Here is a 9,676-nt window from a genome sequence, read left to right as displayed (position 1 = left end):
TTCATCAAGAACATAAGGTTCCGCATAGCAGTTATATTGGCTTGGGTTATTGCCTAGAAGTCCTTTAAAGTGTGCAGCCAGACTTTCTGTAGATAACCCTGTGCCAATTTTATGAGTAATTCCGTTAATTTCTCTAGCTATCTTCCAGAATTCTTTCGAGTTTTTGGTTTGACCTAGTGAAAGTGCTTGCTGGTTTTCATATTCGATTTTCTTCTTGTGACATATATCTTTGTAAAGAGCATTTGCTTCATGGTACCAGTTTGTCAAACCATAATTTCGCGAATTTCGTGCAATTTTCAAAAGAGAAAAGGATTTTTGGCGCGCTTTCCAACATTCCTTATCGAACCATTTTTGTTTATACTTTGGACAAGTGCTGTTTAAAATTTTATTTGATGTCGAGCATCTAATATAACCTATTAGTTGGTTTGATAGTTCTTCTGTAGATTCTATTAGCATACCGTTGTTTGTAATTAAACTATCTAGATTGTGTTGAAATAGAACAGCTTCTTCATTTTTCCATTTAAGTCGTGGTGGCAGATTTATATTTGTGAACTGGCAATTAGGAACATTTCTAAATTCTACTACAATAGGCATATGATCTGAATATATTTTGTACTGTACTTCAAACTTTTTTATTCGATCAATCCATTCATTGTTTACGGCACAGTAGTCGATGACAGATTTCCCCTGTCCTCCTATGAAAGTGTAGTCTCCTTCATTGTCACCATCAGTACAACCATTTAAAATAATAGAATCATACATCTGTAGCATCTCAAGCATATCAGATCCATTTTTATTGCAAATATTGTCTCTTGATTTACGATTGGAATGAGAGATCGACGAATTTGTTATATCTTTAACTGAAGTAATTTGTGAGTCACTGACCCTTGCATTCCAATCACCAATTAGTAAAATGCTTTTATTTGATAAGAGCTGCATTGCGTTGCTTAAATTTTCAAAATCTTGTGTCCATCTGTTACAATTTATATAGCAGGGTAAAATGCACATATTAGAATAGTCAAGGAGTTTTACTATCGTGATTCCTTCAAGTTCATCAAACTCGAACGTATTTAATAATGTAGTTTTTATACCGAAAAGATTTCCTCCACTAGCACGACCTTTAACAGAATTTTTAATTGCTTCTCCCCATATAAGCTTAAAGCCAGTAAAATAATTTTTAAATTTACATATATTATCTTTTGTGACATGTGTTTCGAATAAAAAGAATATTTCAAAGTTTTTAACATAACTAAAGAAATCTACAAATAAGAGTTTATTGTTTAGACCTGAAATATTGTAAGCTAAGATTTTATAAGATATAAATTTAATTTGGCTGACGGCATCTAAATTTCAATTTTTCATAAATCTACTACAATTCGGTTTTTCATGTGCCATCCCTGGTGTATCTGCTACATCTGATCTACTCCATCCACTTTGACGTTTACTTGACATTGCTGTCATTCCATCACTGACATTTTCAAAGTTTAGATCGCCAAACATATTTTGTAATTCAGCTTCTCCGCTTTTGTTTTTATATTTTAAGATGTTATTGTTATCTAAATAAAATATTTTATATCCGATTAATAAAGTGTTGTTTTTAATCAAGACAGCTTCTGTTGGTTTTTTTGTTTTGATCGCCTTGCGATAGCCAAGAAGTATCCTGCGTTTTAGTTGTGATTGTTTACTTAGATCGCGTTGGATGTATGCACCTGTGCCTTTCAACTTAGAGGCATTTCTTAACATTTGTGTTGCAATTTCGTTTGATCCTGTGTTGAGTTTTAGTTTGATCATGTTGTTGTTTTCGCTTAATTTTCTCGCCTGTGGCATTTGTGGTGATTGGTTGTCCAACAAGAGCTTGGAAATGTCTTGAACTCGATCTTGGGGCTCACTACCATCCTTTGGGATCGTGAAAATGATGTTTTTGCCTTTAATTTCGCGACTTTGTAGCTCCAGTTCATCTTCAAGCAATCTACAGCGGTTTTCAAAGTGTTGAACCCTATCCGCCAACTCTAGATTCTGCTGCCGGAGATGACTCAACTCTTTGTTTATGTTGTTGATATCATCTTTTGTTGCCAAGTTGATAACGGCTAAAGTAAGCTCTTTGTGAAGTGATTCATTGATTATAGATTTAATATGTTGGAAATCCGATTGTGAAATAGACATTGTTTTGTTATATTTAAAAACCTTCGATGTTCTGTTGTTTTTAGAGAGTGGGTGTATATTTCCTTCGGGCGAAGTTTGGCCAACTTTTCTTTTGTTGCCAGTCATGTGACAAAAAGTACGGCTTTCGAATTATTTTTTTGGCTTAAAAGCTAATTACCTGGTTTTAATTTTTAACTTTTCCAGTGTCTTTAGGTAAATAATCACTAATCACAGAGCATGTACCACTTTTAGCATTTATTATAAAGTTTTAAATATTTAAAATTGAAAATTAGCAAGAGCAATACGTAAAGTGAACTTATTCAAATTAGAGCAGAGTTGCCAGAGTTGAAGAATGGTTACAATGGTCCAAGGTTAAGCAGTGCTGACAGCATATACTTGGTCTTGATCTTATTGCCCCCTAAACCTTTCTTCTTCACTTCAGTCGCAATGCTCAAAAACACCCACTGATATCACGCTTTAATCTTCCAATTATTTCAATATCATCGTGGTGTCCGATTAATTGGATGGACCTTTAAAAGATTTTGCCTCTAGCGTTGACGGTATAGTGCTTCACAATTCTTTCAGAACGATGTTGAAGAAGTCGCATGACGATTTAAAGTTCCTGGGTAATGTGAACATTTCCTAGTCTGAATCCAAAATGATAGGGACCTATCTCGACCAGGAATTGCTTCAATTTTTGACCTTATACGACAGAAAGGGTCTTATACATGATGTTCAGTGTATTCTGTCTGTCTTCTAACCATATTTCGCTTAGTGCATATTTACGACACCAATTCATAGCCTGCTGCTTTGAATAATTCAGCAGCGATGTCGTCAGCTCCAGCAGCTTTTTTGGGCGTCAGTTTCCATGTACTTATCTTCACTTCGTCAAGATCGGGTATTCGGAATTGTTCTCCTGCGTCGCCTAGGTTGAGTGGTTCTATATCTCCCTTACAGTGAAATCCGGTTCGTCATCACCGTTATATAATTTGGAAAAGTGGTCTTTCCATATTCTCAACATCGACTGCGGTTCTACTTCGATGTTCCCCTAATCGTCTTTATAGGCTTCGGTTCGTGACTGGTACCCTTGGGAGGTTTTTTACCTTTTGGTAAAATTTACGAACCTCACTCCTGTGACATCCCTCTATCTCTTCGATCGCATGCTTCTCTTGCTCCCACTTTGAATTTAAGAAGGCGGTGTTCCTCCCCCTTTTTCTGCTCGAAGAGCTCACGAGCAGCTCTGCTCCTTCTGTGAAGTGCCGTTTTGTATGTCTGTTGCTAAGCTGAGTGGAATTTAAAGCACTCGTCGTCAAACCAGAGAGTGGGCTGTGATGGTCGTGTGAAACAAAGCACATGAGAGGCGGGATCTATGATGGATGACAATGTGGCCACTGGTTTTCAATGCTTAATGCAGCATATAATCCATCTAATGTCGAATCTTCTCACAGTTCTTCTTTATTTAGAATTGGATGGGGTTATCCGTAGCCGTACCTTGGCTACAACGAGGTAGCAGTGCGAGTCAATGTTGGCCCCTGGGAATTTTCGGACATCCTGTATGCTGGAGAAGTGTGGTGCGTTGATCGCAATGTGGTCAATCTGGTTTAAAGTTCATTGATTTCCATGTTCCTTGTGGATATCAAGATGTGTGAAATGCGTACTAGCAACCAGGCAGTCTCACCCCGTAGCGAAATCGATCAGCCTCAATCCGTTATCGGAGGTGGTGTTGTGCAGGCTTTATCTCTTGGCGTTAAAATCTGCTAAGACAATTTGAATCTCGAAGCCAGGGAACTGCTTATATGTAAAAGGTGATTTTGTTGAGGTTAGGATTTTCATGCATTAGTATTTGACAGATCATGCGGGATTTCAGACATGGTGTCAAAGAGAAAGATGCTCAGTATGCTTCGACATTTCATCATGAATAGACTTACTAACGAGCAACGCTTGCAAATCATTGAATTTTATTACCAAAATCAGTGTTCGGTTCGAAATGTGTTTCGCGCTTTACGTCCGATTTATGGTCTACATAATCGACCAAGTGAGCAAACAATTAATGCGATTGTGACCAAGTTTCGCACTCAGTTTACTTTATTGGATATTAAACCAACCACACGAATGCGTACAGTGCGTACAGAAGAGAATATTGCGTCTGTTTCTGAGAGTGTTGCTGAAGACCGTGAAATGTCGATTCGTCGCCGTTCGCAGCAATTGGGTTTGTGTTATTCGAACACATGGAAGATTTTACGCAAAGATCTTGGTGTAAAACCGTATAAAATACAGCTCGTGCAAGAACTGAAGCCGAACGATCTGCCACAACGTCGAATTTTCAGTGAATGGGCCCTAGAAAAGTTGGCAGAAAATCCGCTTTTTTATCGACAAATTTTGTTCAGCGATGAGGCTCATTTCTGGTTGAATGGCTACGTAAATAAGCAAAATTGCCGCATTTGGAGTGAAGAGCAACCAGAAGCCGTTCAAGAACTGCGCATGCAGTTATCGTTCAATGCTAACAAACTTTTTGTTGCCAAAAATGGAAGAACTGAACTTGGTTGACATGTGGTTTCAACAAGATGGCGCTACATGCCACACAGCTCGCGATTCTATGGCCTTTTTGAGGGAAAACTTCGGAGAACAATTCATCTCAAGGAATGGACCGGTAAGTTGGCCACCAAGATCATGCGATTTGACGCCTTTAGACTATTTTTTGTGGGGCTACGTCAAGTCTAAAGTCTACACAAATAAGCCTGCAACTATTCCAGCTTTGGAAGACAACATTTCCGAAGAAATTCGGGCTATTTCGGCCGAAATGCTCGAAAAAGTTACCCAAAATTGGACTTTCCGAATGGACCACCTAAGACGCAGCCGCGGTCAATATTTAAATGAAATTATCTTCAAAAAGTAAATGTCATGGACCAATCTAACGTTTCAAATAAAGAATCGATGAGATTTTGCAAATTGTATGCCTTTTTTTTTTAAAGTTCTCAAGCTCTTAAAAAATCACCGTTTACACCGAAAAAAAAACGTTGGTGATATCAATCAATATTCTTGGTTAATTTGGCGTCAACCAAGAATCATTCTTGATTTCACCATGATTGCGTGATTAATTCTTTTATCAAAACTTTACAATGAACGGTGTTGATTTCGTAATCGAAGCATCACCCCTAATAGTTTTTTGATAATATTTGTGCTACACTGACTATTTTCGTACTCAAACGATCATGGATGTTGTATTTCTGAAAAATTATTTTTGAGTATGTCCGTGATGAATAAACAACTCTTGTGATAGTTTAACCATGTACGTTGTTGAATGAATATGTTTATTTAGAAACACGTTCATAGTCAAATGACAATGTTCAGGCTTGAACTATAATGTTTCCGTTATTCGTTAATTATGTTTATTGTACACCTACTACGACGGTGATTGCTTAACAATGCTTATTTCATTGTTAAACGACAATGTTCAGGCTTAAACTATAATGGTTCCATTATTCTTTAACTACGTTCCACTACAACTGTGATTACTTGACAACGCTTTATTTTCAGTAGTTTTTTGGTTTTATACTTACTTTAAAATCTGTGAACTCTAAAAAGCTAAAATAAAAAGTTGATTTTCATTTAATTTAACTGTTTTTTATTGTTTTATTTTTTTTCTTGAATTTTAAACAATGTTCTTAAGGAATAAAATTAAAAATAAACACATTATTCAAAAAAACTTTAAAATTATACAATTTTTCATACTAGAGTTTGAAAGCAAAGACACAGGAGGCCCATGAAATCCATTGATAATATAAATATAATAATTTTGAGAATCTTAAAAGTTCTAAAACGTTAAAATGATCAATGTAACTGGATATTATTATTTTTTTCACATATTATAGATGGAACATTTTTTAACAAAATAGTACAATTAATTTTATGAACATCATTAAAAATACTAATTTTATCATTACTTTCAATAAGAGAATTGTAACTTATCACGTCTTTTAAATACATTTTGTAAGAAGAAGCGTTTTTGAAACTCAAAATTAATGATTAAAATATCTGACTTACTCTTTTTCCACTTTTTTTTTATTATAATTGTTATGTCCAAATACCAACTGACGACGACCTTTTTCCAGTTCTAATTTGGAACTCTGAATATTATTAAAGATGCTTTTTTTTATAAGGTTTCTGAAATTAAATATAATAAATTGTAACGAAACTACAAATTAATGATAAAAGTTTTCGACTTACCCCGTTTCCACTTTTTTCAATATAGTTGTTATGCGTGCACTTCAATGTATAAACACTAACTACAACTGACGACGACAAAAATGCTGAAATTTTAACACTAGAAAAATAATTCCGTTATCTATGAAGCGCGTCCTAATGATCACATACGTTGTTGACCATACTGGAATCATTCTCAATTGTAACAATGTTCGTGATGGAAGTTTTATATTCGTGTTAACAGCACTATTATGGATGTATTAAGCTACTCTTACACTCAAACAAATAATTTAATGACAACACATCAGATTATCATGTGGAAAATGATAATTACAAAGCTTATTCAAATATTGATTTCTTGCAAGGTTGGAGGAAAAGGAAATCAATGGGATGGACTGTGTTTTTTCATAAATATTATGCATCTGTTTTTTTCCAATTTCCAAATATACAAATAGTGTATGACTGCTTTTAGGCTATACCAGTTTTTAAAGAAAGTTCTATTCTCTCTTTTTAGTTGTAGACGGGTTTAAACAGTGCGTTTTTTAATGGCATGAACAAATCTCTATATATTCCTCACTCAATTTGTTTGTCCAATAATAATAATAAAAAACGTAGGAAAGTAATAACCCAGAAAATTATTGAAGATTATTTAAAATTTTTTTGGTAACACACACATCAGTCAAACTTTATTAAAGAGAAAAATAAAGAAAATGTTTTAAATAAACTAAAAAAGTCATCATAAAATATGTTAAACTTATTAACAAAATTTCTGCTTAAATATATACATATGTACCTATCTTTTAATATCAACCCAAATAGTTTTGAGAATTTTGGCACAGGATTCAATTTTTCGCTTGCGAATTAAACATAAAGTAAATAATGTAATGACAGTGCATGCGTGTGACCCTGATTATGGTTACAATTACATAGGTGCCTAATGTCCGTTTTGAAATATGAAGGACAGCAAATTAAATTCAAAATAAATCACTTTTTTAAAATTATGATATTTTGATGCACTGTAAGTGGCTGGTTACAATGATTATAAAAGAATTTATTCTCAAAAGAAAAAGAGTGATTTTTAGAAAGAAAAAAAGGATCAGAAAAAAACCATTTTCTTACAATTATCCTTTCTATTTTGAGAACCAGTTCTATTTTATGTATATGAAACCAGCCACTTAAGTATTACATATATTTTTTTTTATTAATGAAATAAAATATTCGATATTTTTTGACTCAGTTGATACAGGGCCTAAAATCATTTTAAAATCTAAAATATTGCCAGTGACCAGCGTTACCACTTTACTTTGAGAAATTTTAAATCCACTTTCTACTTCGCATCATTTCCAAAATATTGAAATTTACATTATTTCTAAAACTACTGCAATTCTACAAAAAAGGAAAAATATATTTGTTTTTCGGTATATCACAAAAGTACACGAATTTTATGAAAAGCTTGTGTGTGCATTTGCAGAATTTCGCTCTAACATAAATATTCTACTTTTTCCAATTTATTATATAATTTTTGTTGGGCGATAATCCTTCGCCTGTAGGTACCTCTTTTTTCTTCTTTTCTGTTTGTTTTTGTTAGGTATTTCTGGTAAGCGGTGCTAAAGTAATACACTATACATAGATTAATATAAAAAAAAGTTAATTAAGGAAATCTACTTCTATTTTTTCTCAATCTACTTCGCCTTTTTCCTCAAATATACTTCGACTTTTTTAAAAAGTGGTAACGCTTACAAATATTGTTCCCCAATTAAAAACTGCCGAACTTTTCACACTGGAATGAGCAATAGACACAAAATAATGCCATTATCGATAAAGCGCGTCCTTATGATCACGTACGTTGTTGACCATACTGGAATCATTCTCAATTGCAACAATGTTCGTGATGGAGATAATATGGCCGTGTTTCCCGCAGTATAAAGCTACTTTTAAATTTCAACAAAAGATTTTATGAAAACAAATTAGAGAATTACAAAGTTTATTAAAATATTATCAACATTTTTACGAGGTGCGCGAAATTTTAATTTTTAGGGTGAGTCCTTTTGACTTCTTTTTAGTTTAAGAGACGCTTTTAAACAATGCAATTTTTAAAGGATAAATATATCCATATTATTTAATTAACTAATGTGTACAACAATAAACAAAAATTCTTGAATTTGGTTTTGATTTTCATCCCCCTTTTAGAGGCTTTTCCATAATCTTTCTTTATTAAAATATTATACTTCCGATAATATTTTTTTTTTAATTTAAATATGTATCGTAAAAATACTAAAAAAATAAATTGTAACTCTGGCTGCCGTTTCCGAGAAAATTAAGTTTTCAAAAACCATTTTTTAACTATTATGTGGTCCTTAACTTTTATTTTCAGGAATATTTTTTTAATTGAAACATGCACACTGTGGTGCTCAAATTATCTTCATGTCAATGGGTGCTTTCTGAACACTACTTAAAAACTAGTAATTTGGAATGAAGGCACCTCTGATCTTGTCAAGTTAAGTTATTTATATGTTTGAACTTTGTCTGAGAAGACACGTACCTTACAGAAGTTTTTAATGAATATATGTTACTTTATTTATTTTAAACACCATATTTTATTCTAAATTAGATATTTGTCATGTATGTAGCTGGATAAACACCGTTCGTGAGAGCTTTCGCAATCAGACTGTAACAAAGTTATTTATAATGTGAATTTTCATTTATCTAACCAAAACCTAGGAATAAGCTCGTTTAATGTGTACGGTGAGACTATTGTGTGGAATTTATTCTCTAACAGATTTCAGCATAACTAGAAAAAATACGGGATCGTTTCTATGAGTTTCTAGTTTAGGGATTACTACAGGATAATATGATTTTTAAGGACTGGTTGCAGAACGGTTCTAAACATATTTGTCTTTTGCTGCGAACTTCATAAACATTTATATCAGACTCCCTTATGATGCATGAATTAAACTCAAATTAATAAAATAAAAAAAAGAGGACAAAAATGATTGTATTTATTTAATTTTGTTTTTGCTACGTACAACTAGTTGCTCTAAATCTGGCGATCTCGGTCGATTTGATATTCAATTTTAGCATCTAATGTAATTCTTTAAGTATAACATGGGCTTGTTTGTACTCTTCGTCAATGTAACAATTAGGAGTGAAATCACGTAAGGCGATAGTTGATTCACTATGTTTATAAACAGAAAGATTTCCTTCGCTTGTTTGGTTGTTTCTGTGATATACAAACAAGTAAAAGAGTTCTGACCGTTTAAAACTAATGTATATACATTTTGATTTTTTTTATATAGTACTTAACAATTTACAACTACACCAAGTCTGCTTG

The sequence above is a fragment of the Eupeodes corollae genome, chromosome 1, assembly GCF_945859685.1.
Source record: "Eupeodes corollae chromosome 1, idEupCoro1.1, whole genome shotgun sequence".
Classification (NCBI taxonomy): Eukaryota; Metazoa; Arthropoda; class Insecta; order Diptera; family Syrphidae; genus Eupeodes; species Eupeodes corollae.
Note: the sequence above shows the minus strand (reverse complement) of the source record.